Source organism: Maylandia zebra, linkage group LG23 (assembly GCF_041146795.1).
Source record: "Maylandia zebra isolate NMK-2024a linkage group LG23, Mzebra_GT3a, whole genome shotgun sequence".
Classification (NCBI taxonomy): Eukaryota; Metazoa; Chordata; class Actinopteri; order Cichliformes; family Cichlidae; genus Maylandia; species Maylandia zebra.
Window position 1 is genome coordinate 43165756 of NC_135188.1, and position 24664 is coordinate 43190419.

A 24664-nucleotide genomic window follows, 5' to 3' on the forward strand; every position below is an offset into this window, starting at 1 on the left:
GGACACACATATGAACTTTCTCTTAGTATTTAGGTATGAACACAATGTAACAATGAAAGCCAGCCTTTAAAGCGATCGCCACAGTGATTCTACTTTGGAAACACGAACAGGTAGAAATGGAGGCGTCAAGCCTGATCGTTCAACCTGATTGTTTGGCCTGCAAATATGCAAGAAAACTTTTTTTTTCATAAAACAGTAGAAAAGCCAGCTATGAGTGACAAACTACATTTGCGTGATGCTGTGGTCATGTTGCATTAAGTTTCTGAAACACAAACAGAGAAGTGGTACATTTTCTTAGAACTGGTGCACTGGTGATGTAGGTGATAATTTAAATGATTACATAAGGCGGTGCTGCTGAAATGTATAAAAATGAAAGTGACAAGAACCAAGTGTTCTTTGTTCCAGTTTGACTGACTTGAACGTAACAGTGTGTCTCAGCTACACTCTGCTCATCTCGAGTCTTCGCTCCTCATTTGGTAAGAATGTTTTGTTTGTACAATAAAAATATTTAATTCTCAACAGGCTCATGTTCTACACCTCCAAGGAAGTATAACAACCCTCGCTCCTGCCACACTTTACCTACTTTTACAATCCAGACACGGGCTTAAAAACATGCTGACATTATCTGGGTTCTGTGAGCACACAAATCCTGCATAAGCTACATGCATGTACAGTTTGAGACCAGTCTTTATGTTAGATAATCTTTCATTTTCATTCACACTGACTATCAGATGTTGCCTATTCAGTCATGTATTTGATTTATTGTAATCTTTCGCCAGCTTCAGAGCCTTTCACCTGCTGCTCCACACGACCCACTTGTGCCTGAACCGCTGCAGGTTAACCAACCAACCAACCAACCAACCAACCAACCAACAACCACTCATTCACTCATCAGTGAAGCAAAAATAAGGTAATCTCATGCTGGATGCCTTTTAGTGCAGCAAAGGTCGTGAGGTTCTTGAGTTGAGTTTTATTCGTTTTCAGATGTGCAGTGCAGATTTGTTATTACAGACCAAGCCACAATACACGAGGAGATGTGAGGAAAGCTTCCAGCGTTTACATTTATGATGATTTCATGTCCGAGTCGACGTTTAAGTTCTTGCAAATTGTTTCATTGTGTGATGTAAAGATTTCTGGCTGGCGATCAGTTTGTGAAAAGACAAAATCAAAATTCTAATGTGTCTCACTATAAGACATTTAGATTCAACAGCAATTTAAGACTCGGCCCCTTAGTTCCAGTAAAAGATACTCTTAATGCTTCTACACACCAAAACACTTATGATACGTTCATGCTCCATAGTCTGTGGGAACAGTTTGGGGATGGCCCCTTCCTGTTCCAACGTCACTGCACACCAGTGCACAAAACAAGATCCATAAAGACATGGATGAGCGAGTTTGGCCTGCACAGAGTCCTGATCTCAACCTGAAAGAACTGCTCATAAATAGAGCAGAGACTGCAAGTTAATGTGTGAGATCAGTGGCTGACCTCATAAATTCCCCATACACTCCTAAACGCTGTGGAAAGCATTTACAGGGAGGTCGACATCATATGGATTAAAAATAGGATGTAATTCAAGTTTATATGTGTGTGTGAAAGCAGAGGAACAGAATCTTTTGGCAACATAGTGTATGTAACAGTAGAATATGAATGAAGGGGAAGGAGTGTATGAGAAGTCCCTGAGCACCCAAAGACAAAAGCAAAGTAACTAAGCAATCATTCAGCAGCTGATCCGACGCTTCTTGCTGGGCTTGAAGCCAGAATAGGAGCAGGCTCAACAGGAGAGGGCTGGGTGATAGTTGAAGCCTCTGCTTCCTGTTAGATTTGTATTGTTGGATTGTCATTTATGCTTAGAAATATATATTTATATATGCTTAGAAGTATATATTCATTTGTAGATTGAAAGAATGTCTCATCCTAGGAGGTCTGTAACAACTCTGTGTAGCATGAAGAGGGGGGTGCGTTCACTCCTCTTCAGAGAGACACTTGGCTCCAGGCAGGTCTCCCTCATGCATGAGTAACACAAAGAACTTTGCCTACTTGTGTCTTGATTTTTGCTGTGTAGTAAACTGTGGTTTATGCTACAAACCTATCACTTCCCATTCTACTTTAGGAACCACAAGTTAGCATGTAGACTCAAATTTATTACATATTTGTTGCAATAATTTGTGCTTTTTCTGGATAAAATTCTCAATCAGAATATTGTTTCTGTTTTTTCTTCACCAGGTAATAATGAGGATCCTGTTTATCTGTTTGCTGCTCATTGCCACTGAGAGTTCAACGCTTGAAGAAACCCGCTATGGCCAGTTTAGAAGACAGCACATAAACGCCAAGATGACTGCAATGGATTGTGATACGGTTATAAGAAGGAAACAGATCTACAATGTTGACAACAGCTGTAAAGATACCAACACGTTCATCCTTGATAATCCAAGTGAGATCAAAAACATTTGTGTTGAGGGAATATTTGATGAAACACTTCAAATGACAAAAAGTCACAAGATGTTCAAAGTTGTTAAGTGTGAACTAAGGAATGTGGGAGCCAGAAAACCCAGATGCCAGTATACTGGTAATCTCCTCACTAACAGATATGTTGCAGTTGATTGTGAAAATAATTTACCTGTACACTTTGCAAGAGACATTCTGGTCTTAGACGGCTAACAACTAGTGTTAAGTATGTTCAGGAAAGCCCCTAATATTATTTTTTCTTTTCTCTTTGGTGGAAGCAAAACTTAGCTGTGAAGACTGTTAACCTGTAGCTAAACACACAATGAATTTGAATCTCTCTAAAACTGCAAAGTAATCACAGAACATCGAACGATTCCTGAAGCTCGTGTTGCTTTGAGTTTGTGGTCCAAAGCATTAACATGTCGTAACAGTAACATGCTGCCACTTGTTCAGTGATTCTGTCATCAGCCATGGCTGGCTTGTGACGCAGTGCCAAAGGTGACTGTGTTTCTGTGATACTTTTACAGTCTGGACGATGTCAATGACTAGTCTCATGATCACACACATTTCACTGAACACACATGAGCTGTTTCTCTGTCAGTCACAGCAGGAGGAAGACTGTCACTTTTTTGTCTTTTTACCTTTGACTCTGTCATTTCTTTTGGAGCTTAGTAAACAACCTGAACACGCGTTAGCCACTTTTTAATTTCTTTCTTTGTTTTTAGCAGCATTCCAGGGCTGTGTGCTGCCCAGCAATTTTGTTTTTCAAAGCATGTTTCTTGTGTTTGAGCAATAAAAAAAGTTACTAAAAAAACCATCTGGTTACACGTCATTTTTCTTTACCTGAGCTGGTACATAATAAATACAACAATAAATACTGTACCTTCTACAACACGACTTGTGTAGATGAGTTAGTAATATCTCTCCCGAGCTTGCAGAATTAACTAAATTAAACCACATCCCACTTTTAAAGACAGTAGAAGGCGACCTGGCTAGATGGATTTCTCTACCCATATCACTCATGGGAAGGGTCGCCGCTATAAAAATGATGGTCTTGCCAAAAATAAACTATTTATTTTCAATGATCCTAAATAAGCCATCACAAGATTGGTTCAGATCTCTAGACTCGTATATTTCTAAATTCCTTTGGAAAGATAAATCCCCACGTATCAGCTTAAAAACACTACAAAGGACCAAGGATAAAGGAGGATTAGATCTGCCTAACTTTAATCACTACTTTTTAGCCAACAGGCTTCAGTTCATCTCTAGATGGTTTAAACACATCTTCTTAGATGAAACCTGGATAGATGTAGAACAGGCACTATGTAATAACCTAGAGATTTCAGACCTACCATTTATCAGCTCAAACATCAAACGACATGAATGCTTTAAAAGCATCAATATCAGCTCTTCTCTGACAGCATGGTGGGAGTTTCTAAAATTGACGGCGTCTTCATTAATCCCATGCAAACGTACACCTATCTGGAACTATCCGGACATATTACAAAACAATAACATGATAAACTTTCCAGTTTGGAGTTATAAAGGAATTAAAAACTTGGAACATATATTGGAAGGAACAGACTTTATTTTATTTGACAGACTAGTTACACAATATGGGATCAACAAGAAAATACTTTTGGAATATCAACAAATTAAATCCATAGTAAAAAAAAGAAATTTAATTCCAGTGAAGCTGAATTACAAACACCACCAAGTGTGGTACAATTTTTTAATCTACCCCCCCCCCCCCCCCCCCCCCCCCCCCAAAAAAAAAAATTATTGTCTAAAATATACAGCACACTTTCTAAAGTAGATGAATCAATATCCCTTCCGATTGCAAAATGGGAAGCAGATTTATCAATCAGCTTAGACCAAATCCTTTGGTCTCAGATATGCTTAAAAACCTTTCAATGGATCAGAAATCCCAGTTTGCCATTAATACAATACAAAATATTACACAGAGTGCACTATACTGGTCATAGGATGTTCAAGATCGGCTATACGTCTTCCAACAACTGCTCACACTGCACAGCAAATACACCGGACAATTATATCCACGCTCTTTGGTTCTGTCCACCAGTTCAGAAGTTTTGGCGCAAGATATGTGACGACTTATCAAAGTGTCTGAAATGTAACATTCCAGCCTCCCCTTTAGTATGCTTGCTGGGCAACTTGGATGAGGTCACTACAGAAATAAACACAGCCCACGTTGTTTTTACGGCCCTATGCATTGCCAAGAAAATGGTCCTCATTAACTGGAAAAATAAAAATAATCTTAATTCTAACCAATATAAAAACCATCTAATAGATCACATTAGTCTTGATACAGCCTCTGCCATCACATTTGATCAATCCCTCTGGACTACTTTGATTGGCTTCATCACCTAGTGGGGGTGGGGGGTCATGGTTTAGTTCTGCCTTCGCTATTGTGGTTGATATGGGGGTCGGGACGGCCTTAGGGCATCTAGGGATTCCCTAGGGACGTTTTCCCTGTGGCCATGACCTGGTAAGGGGCTCTGGTGGCTCTTAGATGGTGTTTTCCTTGTGGCTGCTTACAGCGGAGATGGGGGAGGGTCTGTGCTGGTGGACGTTGGTTACTGGCCTGGTAGCCTGGCTGCCCCTGGGTGGGTCCGGGATGGGCGTGGAGGCTTGGGGGTCTGGGGGTGCTCCGCCCCCAGGCTGGGGCTCTGGCTGGGCCTTGGGGCCTTGGGTCCTGGTTGTTGTGTCGCCGGGGTGGTGCATGGGGGCTCAGCCCCGGAGCGGGGGACCTCTGGTGCATCGGCCTGAATGGAGGGCTCTCTAACTGGTGGGGAGGCTGTTACATCTTTGCAGGAGGTCTCCTCTCTACAGGAGCAGACTCTGCAGGTGGGGGAAAGATATTGGAGAGGTGGAGAATGACTCAACCTGGGTGTCTATTGTCTTGTGTAGTCTGGGAGAAGATTGGATGACGGGGTGGGTGCATTTTTCTCTGCAGTGGGGTCGGGTGGGCTGTCCCGGACTCTGTGGGGCCGGGTGGTGCTGCTGCTGTGGGTCCCGGTCCGGATGGGCCTGGGCCCTCTTGCCCCGGTGGGTTCCAGAGTGTGGGGGTGCCTACTGGGGTCAGCGGGGGAGCTTGGGTGTAAGACTCCACCTCTCTGGGGACATCTCGGGCTCTCCGAGGTGTGGAGACCTCTCCCCCCTCGGCACGCTCCCTGCCGGTGGCTGGTGTTGGTGTGTTGGTGGTTCTGGGGGCGACTGTGGCTCAGGGATTTGGGAAGCCTCGCTTCTGTCAGTCTGCCCCAGGGCAGCTGTGGCTACAACTGTAGCTTGCCTCCACCAGTCTTATGAATGTGAGAGTGAATGAATAGTGGAATTGTAAAGCGCTTTGGGTGCCTAGAAAAACTCTATATAAATGCAATCCATTATTGTTATTCGTTTTGGTGTCTGGGGCGGGGCGCTCATGTATGTACCGACTCACTCCTGGTGGCCGATTGGCGGGGCCTGGCACCTGTGGCCCAGCTAGGCCCCTTACGGGGGGTCGGGTGCCCTCAGGCCTCTCGGCCTGATACCCGGTCTTCTCTGGCACAGCTGGCTGCTGGCAGAGCCCGCGGGCACATCACTGCAACCCCCTCTGGCCTCTGCTCCGTGGCTGCTGGGTGACCTCTCGTTTGGGGCTCTCCTCAGCTCTTCCCAGGAGGGTGGCACGTTGGCCCCCTGGTGGTCCTCCTCGGGTCCTCGTACTCTGGGGCCTCTGGATGTCTGGGGCCTGGATCTCCTCTATACCTGCTTCATGCCCTGGGGGACAGGGCTATGGCTCCCCACACTCCCTAGCAGATCGTTACATGGAGAAACCTTTTGAATACAAGTGTGCTGATCCACACAGGTGTGTACACAGGTGTGCACACAGGTGTTCACAGACACAAACTACACCTTTCTTGGCTGCTGCCTGAAAGCACATTGTGCGCTGTCGATCTTGCGTGCTGTAACATAACATCTAATATTTGGTATCTACTGTTATCTACTGTTAGCTGTTTTATTGTGATGGTGCTATATTTATTATGTTGCTCTTTCTTGTTTGTTTTCTCTTCTGTTTTTTCTTATCTCCATACAGGTGATCCAGGTGTTTTGTTTGTTTTTCTTTTTTTCTTCCCCCCTTTCTCACCGTCTCTTCTCCCCTCTATTTTTTTTTCTCCCCCTCTCTTTCTTTCATTCTTTCTCCCTGTCCTATCCCCCAGTCATGTCTGTCCCATCTGTAACAACCAAAAATCAAATCAAATAAATATATAATTATAATAAAGGTCAATCAAATGGCCCAAACGCAAGACCGTGATGATCCAATTGGTAAAGTAAAGCCGCTTGGCATCTTTCTTGGCCTTCAGACAACAATTCTGATGGCTAAAGATCCAAACGGGACAGGCAAAAAAAAAAAAAAAAAGATGAGTCAGTGAAGCAAACTGATCAGCTGTCTTATTGTGTCTTTTGTGTGTTTGGTTTTGTGTATTCAATGAACCGAACGCCGTCTTTACTGCACGAGGGTGTGACCATCCACATCCTTTCATCTGTCCACTGTCAGCCAATAATTTTATAAAAATCTGGCCAAGTCTTCCAAGCTTTTCCTTCTGACCAGATGCAGATTTCTGTACCATCACTTTATTGCCCTTATACTGTTCAGCACACAGTGTATGTGCGCTAAAACAGAAACTGTTTCACTGCTTCTTTGTAGTGGCAGGTTACAAAACATCATAAGATGCTGAGTAGCCATACAAGATGGAATTTGGTTAGCAACAACTCTCTGAGGCCTTTACTGTGAAACACAACGCTGTCTTATCCGGTTAACTTCAAGATTTAATGTGGGATTTTTTTGTAATCCAAGACATAATGCCAGGTCAACTCATGCTTTGAACCTAATCTGCTCCAGAGCAAATCATGTTCCAAATGTGAGATCAACAGGTAGAAAATCACCACCTACTAACCAGTAAGACCGAAAAAGAACAAAATAAATAAAATCCCCGATCCTGGAAGATCCCTCAGACCACTGTGTGCAGAGAGTAGGAGGGTGTAATGTCTTTGTCTTTCCATGATGAGCAACAATAATGAACATAGATTCTCTACAACAACTTTATTGTTTTGGAAGTATTAATATATTATCCCAAAACTTCTACATTTAACCTTTTAATCAGACCAGCAAAAATCTAGTATTGAATTTTAGCAGCAGTCATAAAAAATTATTTGCTAAAAGCATTTTTGCAGCTGAATATTTTAAATTACAGTTAACTTTACTTTTTGGCTGTTTTACCTGTAAGACATTAAAATAACATGCTAAGGTTTAATAGTCTATATGGAATACACTCTGAGGCCTGGGCAGTGTTGTGCTAATAAGAGAAGGTTTGTGTGTGCAGTGAAACAGTAATTTTTTGTATTTCACAATTTATTGATATGTTTGATCCTTTCTGACCTGCGTTAATGAAGCAGTCATTAGAGCACCATGTCCGCTACAATAGTTCTGTAGTTTGATGCTTGAGTCGTTGCAGACTTGTTGAAACTCCCTCACCCGTCAAAGCAGCGTCTTTGTTATTCGAGTCCAGCAGATGGCAGTGTTTCACTGTCATATGACGGCTGTCTGAAGCTTCAATATGATTGTTCGTTTAAATTAGATCGTTTTATACAATAGTTTGTGTTTGCTAGGTTTGCTATGCAACAGTGGGGAGGAAAAACTCCGTTTTAACAGGAATATCTAGACATGAGTGATTACTGCAGTGGGGCACTATCTGTGCTATCTATAAGAAATGTTAGCAACAATAAAACTCTGAGGATCAGGGCTCCATTTCACTCCAGTGTTCAGTGGCATTTTAAAAGAGTGAATACCGACGCTGAATGTCTTTGTAAAGCAAAAGCACTTTGTTAGCCTTTACAGAGCAAAGCTATGGATCAATGTGCAGTGAAGAAAAATCCAGGTGGCCAGTCTGTCCTTTCCTAACCAATCACAGAGCTCCTTACATTGTTGCGCTGGAGAATAACTAAATATAATATAAAGATGATATTGAAAATAATCTTTTGTAGAGTCACTACTTAGTGGGCAGAGGACAGTTATCACTTTGCTGGATGCTTTAAAGTCGCATGTTCTGTATTTGCAGATTAACAGGATATTAACAGATTAACAGCTTTCATTAGACTTCATATGATAATCAACAGTGAAGTGTTTCTCTTTCAGTGTTTATTCTTGCTCATTGAATGGTCTCTGTTCAGATAATATGCTGCACTCATCTCATGTTTCTTAAAATACGGCATCACTTGTCCAGCTGTCAAACTCTGAAAGAGTTACAGTTTCACCACTGAGCACTTTGAATGGTTATTCTTTTATTTAAAAGCACTTATTCTAGCTGCATCATCAATACGACAAAAACTGTGACTTTAGCAAAAGTTTATCTAAACATATTTAGGGGGAAATGTTCCTACACCCCTCATGTAAACGTTACACCTCCAAAAGGGAGAAATAATCAGAATAAGGCGTAATCATTGTCTTGATAATAATGACCATGAAAATGAAACTAGGCCTACCTTTAGTTCAGCACACTCAGTGTTGCATAAAGACATGCGAACATGCCATCATCCATTCTGGAGCCTACTTTTAAAAAGAGCGAGCTGTTTATTCTGGCTGAGTAGCAAACAGAACCAACCATGACAACCTAAACTGGGAAAACACTTGGAAACCTTGAACACTGGGAATATGGAGACACAGGGGGTAGGTGAACAGACACTCTGACAAAGGACAGAGGAAAACAGAGACAATATATATAAGACAAGAAGTAACACAGACACCCTTTTCGGTGACAAAAAAGAGAAAATATCCAGTGAAAGGCAGTTCTCTTGGAAAAACTGCCTTATTGATGTCAACGGTCAGAGAAAAATGTCTGATAGGAAGGCAACCGTAGCTCATACAACCATTTGTTGCAACCAAAGAATGCAGAAGAGCGTTTTGGTCAGCTAAGAACAGGAAATTGAAGCTACAGTTCTCAAAATTTGACATGAGAAGATTGGATAAATGTTGCCTGGTCTGATGAGTCTTGATTTCTGCTCTGACATGCAGATGGTCGGGTCAGAATTTGGCATAAATAGCATGAAAGGATGGATCCATGCTGCCTTATGTCAGCTGTGCAGACTAGTGGTGGTGGTGTCACTGTGGGGGGAAGGGGCGGTATTTTTTTGCTGAAACGTTACATAGTGAGTGTGTGTGTGTGTGTGTGTGTGTGTGTGTGTGTGTGTGTGTGTGTGTGTGTGTGTGTGTGAGTGAGAGAGAGAGAGAGAGAGAGAGAACAACTTGAAACAAACTGCAGCAATAAGGGCAAACTAGTGCACAGTTATGTTTACGTGAGCGTTATTTTGTATGCATTTGTACAGTTCCATAACTGTGAGAATACATTGATAGCATTTAACTCTAGTAACAGGCATTTGTACCAGTAAGCATGAAAAAGTAGGGAAAAGAACTAGTATGTAAGCACTGACTAGTACTGTAAAGTATATGTGTATATAGGTCAATCGTGGCTCAAGAGTTCGCAGTTCATCCTGTAATTGGAAGGTTGCCAGATTGAGCCCCGCCTCCGACAGTCTCGGTCGTTGTGTCCCGGGGCAAGACACTTCACCCGTTGCCTACTGGTGGTGGTCAGAGGGCCCGGTGGCGCCAGTGTCCGGCAGCCTCGCCTCTGTCAGTGCGCCCCAGGGCAGCTGTGGCTACAATGTAGCTGCCATCACCAGTGTGTGAATGTGTGAATGACTGAATGTAGTGTAAAGCTCTTTGGGGTCCTTGGGGACTAAGTAAAGCGCTGTACAAGTACAGGCCATTTACTGTGCATGTGTTTATGCTCAAGTGTATGAATAAATTAGTCAGTTTTAAACAGTTGCAATTTAAACAGTAGAAGAGTGGCACTATATTTATATATTTATAAAGAATTTCAAACAACAATTAATTGATGCTCAAAGCAGGATTATTTAATTAATATCCAGATTTCCAATTAGTTCCGAATTGATTCAGCAGCAAATCACATCACCAGTCACTTCAAGGCTGTATGTATTATTGTAAGGTAGACCCTACAATAATACATACAGAGAACCCAACAATCATATGACCCCCTATGAGCAAGCACTTTGGCGACAGTGGGAAGGAAAAACTCCCTTTTTACAGGAAGAAACCTCCGGCAGAACCAGGCTCAGGTCGGGGCGGCCATCTGCTGCGACCGGTTGGGGTGAGAGACTGAAGACGTTTGTTGTAGGTCTGATTGAAGGACTGATGTGATGGTAAGTTGTCTGCTGCTCCGCTTTGAATATTGAGAGATTAGTTGATGGATTTCAAGCCAAATTGTGCCCAAGTTTAAGACCACATTCATTGCTTTTTTTTGTTGATGTTATTGTTTTGGGCTTTTTTTCCACAAGAATTTCTAGCTCCCCTAGAATTCTGGCCACCCAAACGATGATTGCTGCTGAGAGAACACAAGGTTTTGTCCCCCTGTACTATTCATGTCAGTGCAGGGGGTTCTCCTTGAGAGGCCAGGGTGGAAAAAGGGATGCTTCAGAACCTCCGAGGGTGTTATGCGCAGATTTGCATCCAAGGCCAACATTTCTTTGATTAGCCTTACAAATAATGTTTGGCCATTTTCCGGTCCTCGCCTAACTTTCAGCAGTTTTTCGAGGTCATCGAGACACTTAAGTTTTATATATCGAGTTTCCTTTGATCGATAATGTGTCTCGTATTGAAATTGTTCTTGGGTCTTAAATGTCCAGCGCTGTTTGTTGTAGTTATCCTCAATGAAGTAGCAGTCAGTGTACAAGCCAGACTCTAGGAGATGATCTGGTAGCTGACCCTGGGTTTCAATTATGAATTTTAAAACATCATAATCGTCTTCCCCAGGATAGAGAGGCACCCCTGTAGCAAGCTCCACAGCTACCAGCCCCAGAGACCACATGTCGATTGCTTCGTGGTATGGAATGCCAAGCATAACCTCAGGTGCACAATAACCAATTGTCCCCACACGGTCACCAGGAATCACTGCAGAAGCAGGACATGCGAGGCCAAAGTCTATGAGTTTGACTTTGACGGGAGACTCACTGTGGTTCAGCACCATGATGTTTCCAGGTTTGAGGTCAGCATGCACTATTCCCACAGAACCCAGGTGGAACAGAGCATTTGCAAGCTGATGCAAAATTGGCCTGAGTTCTCTCATTGGGAGACCTCGGTTATTCCGGTCCCCAATGTAGTCCCACAGGCTTTGGTCAAGCAATTCGAAATTCAAGCAAATGCGCTGTCCATCGAGGAAATAGTCGTTCCATTCCACAATGTTGCACCTGTCTGGATCCAAGCGTCGTAGCTGCTCCAGGATGAAAATTTCCAGTTTTGCCTGGAGCAGAATTTCAGGGTCGCTCTTGTTGACTTTAATAGCAACGGTTTTGTTGTTTTTTGTATCGCGACATCTGGTTACCAAACCAAAGCCTCCTTCTCCAAGGAAAGCCTCTACCACGTGGTGATCTCCTAAAATGGTCCCTTCCGTTATTTGAAGATCATCTTCAGAGGCAGATGGGTTGGCTGAGGTGTTGATGTCTCCTTTTTGAGGAAATTCAACTGAGTTTTGGAAACTGCAGCTGAATTTTTGCGATCCATGACTTTTCCAGCTTGAAGGCTGCTGAGAGAGCACAAGGAGTTCTCCCCCTGTACTATTCATGTCAGTGCAGGGGGTTCTCCTTGAGAGGCCAGGGTTGAAAAAGGGATGCTTCAGAACCTCCGAGGGTGTTATGCGCTGATTTGCATCCAAGGCCAACATTTCTTTGATTAGCCTTACAAATAATGTTTGGCCATTTTCCAGTCCTCGCCTAACTTTCAGCAGTTGTTCGAGGTCATCGAGACACTTAAGTTTTATCGATCGAGTTTCCTTGGATCGATAATCTGTCTCGTATTGAAATTGTTCTGGGGTCTTAAATGTCCAGCGCTGTTCCTTGTGGTTATCCTCGATGAAATAGCTGTCAGTGTACAAGCCAGACTCTAGGAGATGATCTGGTAGCTGACCCTGGGTTTCAATTATGAATTTCAAAACGTCATAATCGTCTTCCCCAGGATAGAGAGGCACCCCTGTAGCAAGCTCCACAGCTATCAGCCCTAGAGACCACATGTCAATTGCTTCATCATATGGAGTGCCAAGCATAATCTCAGGTGCACAATAACCAATTGTCCCCACACAGTCACCAGGAATCACTGCAGAGGTGTTACATGCGATGCCAAAGTCTATAAGTTTGACTCTGACTTGAGACTCACTGCGGTTCACAACCATGATGTTGACAGGTTTGAGGTCAGCATGCACTATTCCCACAGAACCCAGGTGGAATAGAGCATTTGCGAGCTGATTCAAAATTGGCCTGATTTCTCTCATTGGGAGACCTCGGTTATTCCGGTCCCCTATGTAGTCTGACAGGCTTTGGTCGAGGAGTTCAAAATTCAGGCAAATGCGCTCTCCATCGAGGAAATAGCCGTTCCATTCGACGATGTTGCACCTGTCTGGATCCAAGCGTCGTAGCTGCTCCAGGATGAAAATTTCCAGTTTTGCCTGGAGCAGAATTTCAGGGTCGCTCTTGTTGACTTTAACAGCAACAGTTTTGTTGTTTTTTGTATCGCGACATCTGGTTACAACACCAAAGCTTCCTTCTCCAAGGAAAGCCTCCACCATGTGGTGATCTCCCAAAATGGTCCCTTTAGATATTCCAAGCTCATCTGAGCCGAAGGCTGGGTTGGCTGACATGGTGTAATGTGTCTGTTTGCGCTGTGAATTGGTGAGAAACAAAACTGAACTTGTTTTGGTTTCTCTCGTAAATTGCTCTCAAAGCTTCTCAAAAGGGTTTTAGTTGCTGCAGGTCAACGTCCGTTAAGCATAAAGTAACAGGTGAGCGCTTCTATTTATAGGTTTTGGATCAAAGCAAAGTTATGACGTCAGAAAGGATCAAAGCAAAGTTATCACGTCACAAGCGATCGAAGCGATTCTAATATGTGCGCATGCGCACATATGAGAAGCGATCGAAGGGATTCTAATATGTGCGCATGCGCACACACGTGCTTGTTTGTGTAATATTGTTCACACTAAACTTGACCCTAATCCATTTAATATCAGTCAATCAAAGAAAATGTTAGTTTTGGAAAATTTTAAAATGACATAACTGACAGTTAAAACATTTTTTGTTCATGTATTTGTATTTGTATTGTCTTCGGAATTTTTTTTTGCATACCATGTCAAGCTTTTCTGTATATAGTCATGTCGTAGATTTCGGAGCAAACAAGAAATTGAATTGGATTTTAATATTGCAGTGCTTGGATTTCGGATTTGGTGCTTAAAACTTCTTGAAACTGTAACCGTATTTCATTCACCACAAAGAACTATCTGATTGAATAGTTTTCTTATCAGATAGAGAAATAAAACGAGTCGCAAAGTCTAAAAGCAACATTTGTCTGCCTGGGCTGTACCTCTGCACGTTAGTCTGTTTCAGTGTGTGACCCCCCACCCCCTCCCTGATCAGTCGGGGGTGAGTGCGCTAATGTGCCTGGAGGCCGTTTTAATGAGTGTTTGCTGGAAAACGAAAAATACAAGAAGGATTTGTACGTTTTCACAACGGGGGAGTTGCGTAAGTACTAGTAAATAATTTTCTCGAGTGTGTACGTTACACATGTTATTTGTTTAAAATTGGTATTATTATTTTGCTAGCTAGCAAACTCGCGGGACAAAGGATTGAAGTGCACTCAGTGCGATACAATACGGTGGCGCTATTCTAACAGTTAGTTATTGCAGGGTAACTTGTAGAATATGCTGTGAATTGAACCAAGATTACACAGCAGTAGCAGTAATACGAGTTACTTCCCTCAAGTGAAAGCGTTAAACGTTAGCCCGATGCTTAACTAGCCAACGTCAGGCTTTCTGATTGAAGGCTAAAAGCGACGTTGTCACCAAGTAAACAGAATATTGATGATATTTTTGTGTATCGCTGCAGCCTTTTCAAGTATTAACCTGGTGTCTTTGGGAACAGCTTAGGGGGAAATGACGGTAATATGACTGAACCATATGGGAAGAAAGAATAGGCACTTTTTGTGCTAGCGAAGTTTCCTGGCTTTCATTCAAAATCTGTTTATCATTAAACAATTGAAACATAATGGCTTCGAGCTGACATTGAGGCCTGTGGGGCACTATCAGCCACTGAGACAGTAGACAAGTGACTATTTCACACTTTAAGGCTGCCTGTTTATTTAAGGGAGATGAACAGTACATTCTAACTGTACATAATAATATCAATGATGATAGATTAAATAAATGGGTTTTTGAAAGACGCTTGTGCATTTTTAAAGTCTAAAGTGTTGAATTGATCTGAGTATGTCATGTGTTCAAAGCCTCTCCCAGTCAGTGCTGTTCTCTATGCCTGTCTTACTCTACATGATGTTATTAGCACAAACACTTTAAAGGTGATAATTAGGTCTACAACAATAACACAGACTGCAATGTAGTTAAGCGTCTTACAGTTAGTTTTGAATGAATGAACTTAAAAAACAACACAAGCAAAGATCTGTCTCCTCCTGTTTTTTGTGTCACATAAGAAAGAAGCATCAATATCTGATGAGAAGACTTATTCATTTGGCCTTTCACGTGGTCTTACTCAGGTGATGCGAAGTGAAATATGCATCCTTTTTATGGTAATGTGCTGGAAAATGTTGAAAATGGACATTAAACGTGCTTACAAAGTGCTTGAATTTGACCCTGAAAGGTGTATGAAGCCAGAAAAAGTCACACTTGGAGTAAAAACCTCTCATAGCAAGTTAATCATATTCAATTGATTTGATGCTTTCAGCACAAAATTTAGCCACACAGTCAGGACAGCGTCTGATTTACCTTCATCGGTAAACGTGTTTATGCAGTACATAGTAACAGTGTGGCTGAGTCCTCTGGTTCAAATCAGTTCCAGTACATTTGGAGATGTAAGTCTTAACCTTTCACATGCATCGGGAAGGAAAAAACATTTAATCTTCACAGTACTGCCGAAGTGCAGCGATACATTGTGAAGTGCACATTTGCATTTGTCATACAGTACCGAGCAAAAGTCTTGAACCACCCCCTTATTTTTTCGTGTTTTGCCAGGTCAGTCTGTGTTAACGGTGTTATTAACTGCATTCTTCAACTAAAGAAGTGAGAACAAATGATGTGGGCTTTTGTTTTTTTGCAATAGGCTGCAAGTAAATGTGTACAGATACAATTTAAAATTGGTTCTTTGTTAAGTTTTCTGGTCCTTTCCGTGACTTAGGTGTCTGTTTATGTTTGAATGTTTCAGAGATTAGTGTGAAGGGTCTTAACAGACAAAAAGTGGTCAAATACAAGCCCTGGATTAAAAATCAGAAACACTTTAAAAAGCCTGGAGAGCTATTCCTTAATACCACTTTAAAGATTACAGGGAAGTCCGGATCCCTGGAAGCAAATGAGGGATGGCTCAAGACTTTTGCACAGTGCTGTACATGTCATGTTCCCTGTTTTATAGCTCAGCTCAAACTGACACGTTCTCACTAACTGCTTCTCATTTTCTCCACAGTAAACTTTGACCACTTCCAGATACTGCGGGCCATCGGGAAAGGAAGCTTTGGAAAGGTAATGCAGCCTCCATTTTTCACGCCACTTGTATATTGTTTGCCCTTAATTACCCACCACGGTCGTCATCTCTAAAGAATCAGTGCAAGCGAAGCGAAATGTGCTGGGATTACACTTTAGTTCTCGTGTGCTGCTGTTATTTAATAACAGTTATAAATGCAGCTGATGTAATTATTTCTATAAAGTCAGTTAGAGGAGAGCCGATTTCTATTTCATCTCACTCAATCTAGGTGGGAATTTTGACCCCACGTCTCAATTTAATTACACAGCAGCAAAATTCTGCGGCTCTATTTGTCATCGCGCTCAACGGTTGGGCTGAAGGCAGGAGGAGAACTTAGTGTGTGTGTGATACACAATTGGGGCTGCAGAGATTGGAATAGTTTACCTTCATTTGAAATATCACTGCCCTGTGCACATTGTTGGCTTTAAAATTCAAACTTAAAGAGTTTGTAAGTAAACTGGCTGAGATGAGACAGACGATGCACCGGGTCCTCGTCTGAGTGCTGGCTTTCAGTTGTGCTGTTTCTCTTGCCCAGCCATGCACACACAGACACTGTGCTACACTTACACAGTGAGACAGATGCTCACAGAGACGTCCAGATACATTTTGTCCTTGCTGGAGGTCATCTTGTGTTTTTTGGCCCACTGTGGCCTCACACCGAGCTCCTGCTGTTTTTTGAACACTTTAACAGCACCAGTCTTTAGCTTCCTGTTGAACACACTTAAGTGGGGGAGGTGTTATTATTAGTGGTAAATGATTTGTGTATTTGTTGGATGCACCTCAGAGCAACAGGAAACATGACACGACACGCTCCAGTAACCTGCAGTCTTTACAGTGAGGACACACAAACATTAACCCTTTGCTCCTTACAGAAACTCTCTAAATCCTGTAAGTTTCTTGACTGCCACTTGGAAAGTTGAAACTTCAGCTCCCTCCACAGATTTTCTACAGTACTGATGTCTGGAGACTGACTAGACCACTCCGTGATCTTATAGCACTTCTCCATTAGTACATACTCAGATCAGCTTGCTGTGACTCATTTTCCATTACAATCAAGTACCACCTAATGTGCGTGGGGTCATTACAGCAAAGCGGCCCGATGTCCATGTTGTCATTTATGAGCAACACGAATGCCACAACAAAGGAAGACGTCGCAGCGATGATGTATCTGTGGCTTTTTGTCACACTTGGAAACCACGGTGTTGTGCAGCTATTTGCCTTGTTGCAGGGTTTTAAAAAAACTGCAGTTTTGATTTTAGTGAAAGACAAAAGCCAATCCGTGGCCTGCAGTCTGACGATGTCACATTTCCTGACTGTTTGGAACCCCGACTAAGTCGTCCTGTAGCCCACATCATAATGTTTCCATCTCTCTGCTTGACTGCAGGGATGCTATTTTTTGCATCACACTCCTATTTCAAAAGGTCAGTTAAAGCCACATAATTTCGTTTCATCTCCCCACAGCACTTTCTCCAAAGTCTTCCCTGAATCATTTAGATGTTCACTGGCACTTGAGATGGGCCTATACATGTTTCTCCTTGAACAGGTAGCTACCCTATGTTAGCCTAGCTTTCTATCACTGATGCTCTGTGTGTATGCTGCTGCCTCTCGTCTCGTGTTACTTAAAAAATTAACCCCACAGCTTCAATAACCGTATCTAAAAATCTCTCAGTGAAAGTTACGGTTGTAGGTTTGGAAACATTTTGGGGTAGCCAGTGTTAAATAGAGACAGTGCCACATTCTTTATCTAGTCATTGTAATGAAAGAAGCACATTAAAAACTATATGAGAGTTTGCTTTTAACAAGCATGTAATGACTCTACTTAAAAACTGAAAGTAGCATTTTGTGGATGTTTTCCCTGCTGCCCGATCCCATCAGTCTCTTAAAGCATCATTTTTTATGCACCCTGGGTGTTTGTTCCTTACATTGGTGTGTGTGTGTGTGTGTGTGTGTGTGTGTGTGTGTGTGTGTGTGTGTGTGTGTGTGTGTGTGTGTGTGTGTGTGTGTGTGTGCCGGTGTTTCTGAGAGCACCTGTTTTCAGGCCTGGTGGGTGTGGCTAGGGCTGGGCGATATATTTCATTTAATTTATTTGTTCATTTTCAGGCACAACAAATACCTATATTGAACATAAAATGCACAAAACAATCACACATATCAGTTTTTTAAAAATATTGATATATTTTTATACGAGATATAAGATGTGACAATATCTTTTATATCGATATAGTCTATGTTACGTTATAATTATAGTTGTGGAGCCACAAGTTTGCCTCTCTTTCATCCACTTTTGTCTTTGCGCAACGTTCCTCCGCCTCGCCTCTCCTTCACTGATTATAACTCCCCCTCCTTCCCCATCGCTTCACCTGCAGGCAGCGACAAGATGGACATGGCAAATCTCCGTTAACGAGTTACTGCACATCGCCCCGTGCGTGGGGCTGGACGGCGTCAACGTGCTAACGAGCTAACCACGCTAATGAGCTAAACACGCTAACGCCATGCACAGCCTAAAATCCTTTCATTTTCTCAAAAGTTGACAGCGCGCCTTATGTATGAATTCTGGTTGTGCTTGATGACCGCAAACCGATTTCATGTGGAACACGGCGCTCAGCAATCTGTCCAAAAATGTTTTAGTTCGACTTTGGTAAGCTACGGAGCTGCACCGCTTGATGTATTGTCGGAGCATTACGGCTACCGTAGTCCGGAGTAGGGCTGGGCGATATGACCCAAAATTCATATCTTGATATTTTTTTAAAGCCATAAAGTAAGAACAAAAAGAGAGTTCTTAGTCAAAGCTGTGTCCCAGATGTCACACAGGCACTTTTATAACATAGAGCATAGATGTACATGAAAAAAACTACTCAAAAATAAATTATGAGCATTTATTAAATAATAATGCTCCATAAATAAAAGAAAACTATGTTGTTTTTGTCCATAACAAAAAGCTCACAATTGTGCAGTCAAAATGTAAACTAAAAGACGCTGAGCATAATAACATAGACAGATTTCAAAGCTGCTCTGTTCCCAACTTCTACTGCGTGACTGACAGCCTGGAGTTTGAAATCCGCTTCAGGTGGTTTTTATGGTCCTTTTACACACACAATACGGTTTTATTACGTTGAAGCACAGTACGTATCACTCCGCGAAGCTCCTCGGTAGCCGTAATGCTCCTACAATCCATCAAGCGGTGCAGCTCCGTAGCTTACCAAAGTCGTACTAAAACATTTTTTGACAGATTGCTGAGCGCCGTGTTCCACATAAAATCGGTTTGCGGTCATCAAGCACAACCAGAATTCATACATAAGGCGCGCTGTCAACTTTTGAGAAAATGAAAGGATTTTAGGCTGTGCATGGCGTTAGCGTGGTTAGCTCACTAACACGTTGACGCCGTCCAGCCCCACGCACGGAGCGATGCGCAGTAACTCGTTAACGGAGATTTGCTGTCTTCATCTTGTCGCTGCCTGCAGGTGAAGCTATGGGGGAGGAGGGGGGGTTGTGTTCAGTGAAGGAGAGGCGAGGCGGAGTAACGTTGTGTAGAGACAAAAGTGGACGAAAGAGAGGCAAACTTATAGCTATAGTTATAACGTATATATCGATATAAAAGATATGGTCACGTCTTATATCTCGTATAAAAATATATCGATATTTTTTAAAAACTCGATATATCGCCCAGCCCTAGTCTGTAGCCTGGCGGAGTGATACGTACTGTACTTCAACGTAATATTACCGTATTGTGTGTGTATAAGGACCATAAATGGCACCTGTAAGAGACACGGTTACGAAGCGGATTTCAAACTCCAGGCTGTCAGTCACACAGTAGAAGTTGGGAACAGAGCAGCTGTGAAATCTGTCATATTATTATGATCAGCGTCTTTTAGTTTACATTTTGACTGCACAATTGTGAGCTCTTTGTTATGCACAAAAACAACATAGTTTTCTTTTATTTATGGAGCATTATTATTTAATAAATGCTCATAATTTATTTTTGAGTTGTTTTTTTCATGTACATCTATGCTGTATGTAAATAAAAGTGCCTGTGTGACATCTGGGACACAGCTTTGACTAAGAACTCTCTTTTTGTTCTTACTTTATGGCTTTAAAAAAAGTATTGAGATATATATCTTATATCGCCATCCAGCTAAAAAATATCGAGATATGAATTTTGGGTCATATCGCCCAGCACTAGGTGTGGCCCTGCCAGGTGGTTGGCCACACCTGAAGGCCATCACACAGCTGATCAAGCCTTGTCGGAGGAGCTACTTAAGAATGCGGCGGCGCTCTCTCTGACGCTGGATCATTGCGTGACTTCACGTTAGTCTCTCGGCCAGTCAGTACGGATAGTCTGCCGCATTGTATGTGTCTTACGGCTGCCTGTTTGTTATCTCCCCAGGAGAAGCGTGGAGACGAGAGGGCAGCGAGCACGGGGTGCTCAGACACTGAGGAGCGGAGACAAGGAACACTAGCACTGGGAAGACGACATTTCACGGGAGTCGGGAACGCACTGCGGATTTATTGTTATTTTCCATTCACTGTAAATAAACGCACTGCTTGCATTCAGAGCTCCGTGCCTGGCTCCTCCTTCCTCACATCCCCACGGTTGACGCTGGCCAACCGTGACAAATTGTCACCATTCTGGGTCCGTTGGACCCAGTATTTTGAGTTTATTATGTTTTGGTTTATTTTTGCATTACGGATTGTTTTCTGATGTTCTGGTGCTTTGTTTATTATTATCATTATAGATCTGTTTCTGTTATTCTTGGTGAGGGATCAGTTCTTAGGTTTTGGGTTCTCATGTGTATTACAGTTTCTGTTCAGTGTCTAGTCTCTCTGTGTCATGTCTGCATCTGGTTTAGTAATTCTTGTTTCCTGTTTTATTGTGAAAGTCTTTGTCTTATGTTAGTGTGTGCAGCTTAGCTCCCCCGTCTCGTTAGCCCTGATCTCCCCCAGCTGTGTCTCCCTTCTGTTGCCCATTCCCTCATTACTACCCTGTGTATTTAAGCCCTGTGTTTTCCCATGCTCGGTGTCGTGACCCTCAGATCCTGCCTGTTTGTTCCAGTTAGTGTTTTCATGTTTGGTTTCTGTTTTGTTGGTGCCAGCAATAAAGCTGTGGTTTTCAGTAGAGATGGACCGATCCGATATTACGTATCGGTATCGGTCCGATACTGACCTAAATTACTGGATCGGATATCGGAGAAAAATAAAAAATGTAATCCGATCCATTAAATATCACGAAAGCACCTCACAAAACTTGCAACACGCCGTAACTCACCTCAGAACGTTAGCACGTCGGAGCAGTATGCATCACGTGAGCGGCTGTGGCATGCGGGACCTGTCGGTGGTCTGGATAGCATTTGGAGCTTCGCTAGCAACCCGGCATTTCATCTCCGACAAAGTTATCCCCGAGAGAAGTAAAGCAAGTGTGTAAGTCCATCTCTGAATGTTTGTAAAGCATTCCTGCGTTAAGCTTAACAAGCGACTGCCTCTTCTTGCTGCTACTTCAATCATGAAACTGCTTAAATGATCAGCTGATCGGCTTTTCTGTCGCGAGTCCGTCTCTCTGGTTTGCTTTTGGCCCACTTTGCACCAGAAAGAGGAAACCAGCGGCTGAACAACAGCAGCACGTTTAAGCTTGATCAGCTGTTGTTAGAATGTATTTAATCTTACTTTCTACTCGAGGATCTTTTTCTACGTAGCTGACGCTGGTAACTGTGCAGGGGCGGATCTAGCAAAGTTTAGCCAGGGGGGCCGATAGGGCATTAACAGGGAAAAGGGGGCACAAAGACATACTTTTCTTTCTTATTCTCATTTAAAATGTCTAGCTTTAATAAATAATTATCTGACACCCAAAGTTTTAATTTGATGTAAAATGAATAGAAGTCAATTACTGTATATAGTAACTATTAAGTCTAATATACCCTAGTAAGCTATAGTACTCTTTCCTTTGGGAAGGTACCATCTGTGCAGTCTGCAATTTTGTTGAAGAAAGATGTTGAATCTATTTAATATTTCTTGAAAAATAATTGATTTCTGTGCATTTTTTTTCACACTGCATCAAATTAAGGTTGATTACGTCGATTAAGCATCATGAGGTGGAGCGTGAGGGGTGGTTCCCTATTTTTTATTTATTTATTTTTGTTGTTGCTGGGAGTTGGAACCCTATTAGTTAGGTTGCTTAATATTTATGCTAAGTACTCTTTAAAATACCAGAATAGGGAGGATGGTGTAGGTCTAAGTTTATTAGATTGATCAGTATTTCGAAACTATGAAATATTTTTTTTTTGCATACAGGTATAACAGAATAGCTTTAGTGTAGTTGTTGTTTTAAACTTGAGTATGAACTTATACAAAATGCAGCAAGATATTTAAAAAAAAAAAAAAACAGTTTTGTTGATTAAAAAACACTATATCGGATTCATATCGGTATCGGCAGATATCCAAATTTATGATATCGGTATCGGACATAAAAAAGTGGTATTGTGCCATCTCTAGTTTTCAGTTATGTTTCCGTCTGAGAGTCCTGCACTTGGATCCACATCTCCACCTGCCCGCACACAGAGCCCTGACACAAATACCTTTTCTTAGATTCATTATTAGTTCAACATTGACAAATAGTAGTTGACTAATATCAGGAGCCAAAAAGAAAACAAAAAACAAACTAAATAAATATTTCAGACGCTGAAAATAAATTATTACGGTCGTTTAAATTTGCTGTCAGCAAGTTAGGTCTAATACATGTAGTCAATCTAATGAATCAATATTACATGTAAAAAGTACAGAACTGAAAATAAAACTAAAATATAACGGTAAATGAACTGGTTCTTGTATAAAACGTTTCTACTCGCTACAACTTGCCTCATTCATGCACTCACTTTTTTCTATGCTTTTTCTCTGTAAGTGCTTTCTATCTAACATTAATACGCATTCATCCTCCCGATGGATGCATCGGAGAGCAACTTGGGGTTAGCGTCTTGCCCAAGGATATTTGGCATGCAGGCTGGAGCAGGCGGGGATTGAACCAGCAACTTTCTGATTAGTAGGTTTCCTGCTCTACCTGAGCTACAGACACCCCAATTTGTGGTGCTCTGGAAACAACACGTTCTCATCCCAACAGGTAACGATGCTATGTGACAAATCATCAGTATGTGTAAATGTGTTTTTTGTTCTAATCATGAATCGCTTTGTAAAACAAGACCTGATAGGGTCAAGGTTAAAGTTATGGTTAGAGTTAATGTTAGGGATAGGGCTGGAATGGACGGCTGGAGCCTCTCCTCCAAGTGTGTGTTACTGCCGCGAACAGCATTCTGTTGTATGCTTTTCTCTGTAAGCGCTTCGAGCCTGTACTTTTTTACTTTAGCTGAGTAATGAAGTTGAATCGGTACTTTAACTTTCACTGGAACAATAGTATTTTTACTTCTACTTAAGAATGTCTGATCTTTTGCCAACTCTGGCTGTCTCTCAGTCTTGGAATACCCACTTGTTGTCCAGCGGTGTCCTGGGAATATGGGAACTAGACAGACTGGGGAAACAATGGGAGGAGACACAAAGATGGAATCACTTTTACCATCTTTTATGTATTTGCTGGTCGTCTTATTTCTTCTATTTTGCAAGCACAGTGTTGCAATCATTGTCTTTGTGGTACAATGACACAGGTAGAATGCAGGTGTTTTCATGTAACACGATGCCAGAAAGATGAGTAATGTGTTTTGAAGAGAAGATAAAACATCATGTTTGAACAAAGATAAGCAGCAGACACGTCTGTGTGTGAGTTATTCAGGTTCAGTAAGAAGGTAATATGTCTGCAGAATTTGTAATTCTTATGAAGATATTGCTTGTACAATAAATAAAATCCCTTTAACTTCTTCTGGAGAGTGTCTTTATATATTTAGTCATTTTGGGGCGATCCTTTATTTAGTACTAACTCTGGTCGGGGATATATATCAGAGTTTACTTTCAGATATGAGCATTGTGTTTTCTGTGGATGAATGAATGAATTATTTATTTATGTAATTTTTGAAAGACTGGCTCATGTAAAATATCTGAAAGTATGACACAGCTCTCCTGTTACACTTTATGGACTCCTGAGCTTCACCATGAGGGCCTGTCTTTATTCACTGAAATCCACTTTTATAATGAATTCACAGTAATCGCTGACACCTTCAGAGCATTACATTCATTAAAGACGTCTTCTACACCTACTCTTCCAGACGACCGACACATACTTCAACCACTGCAGGTTAACCAGCCACTCATCAGTAAAGCAAAAACTAAATGTAAATGTCCTCATGTGGAAAAGACTGAAACACAACTCCCACATATCACTAATGTAACAGATCCATTTAGGGAGAGTGAGAACACTAGGCTGGATGTGTTTTAATGCAGGAACATTCATCATGTCTTGAGTTCAACAAATCATTTACATTGAATATGTGAGCTGGATGGTTACACGATACAATGTGATTGTCAACAATAACTGCAATGAACGCTGGTTTGAGGGCGGAGTCAAGGAGGCCATTTACGTGAAAAGGGAAAGACCCTCTCTGAATCAAGGAGGGGGCCTAAGGGTACATCTGTCACCATCTTACAATGCTG

At 42.0% G+C, this 24664-nt stretch overlaps 1 long non-coding RNA gene across 1 annotated transcript; it reads left to right on the plus strand.

Annotated features, from left to right (window-relative positions):
* The first annotated feature begins 429 nt into the window (after nt 1-429).
* Nucleotides 430-2453, plus strand: LOC143414908 (uncharacterized). Its single transcript, XR_013095512.1, has 3 exons — nt 430-476; nt 780-910; nt 2225-2453. It is a non-coding gene; the product is annotated as an uncharacterized LOC143414908 (long non-coding RNA).
* The last annotated feature ends 22211 nt before the right edge of the window (nt 2454-24664 follow it).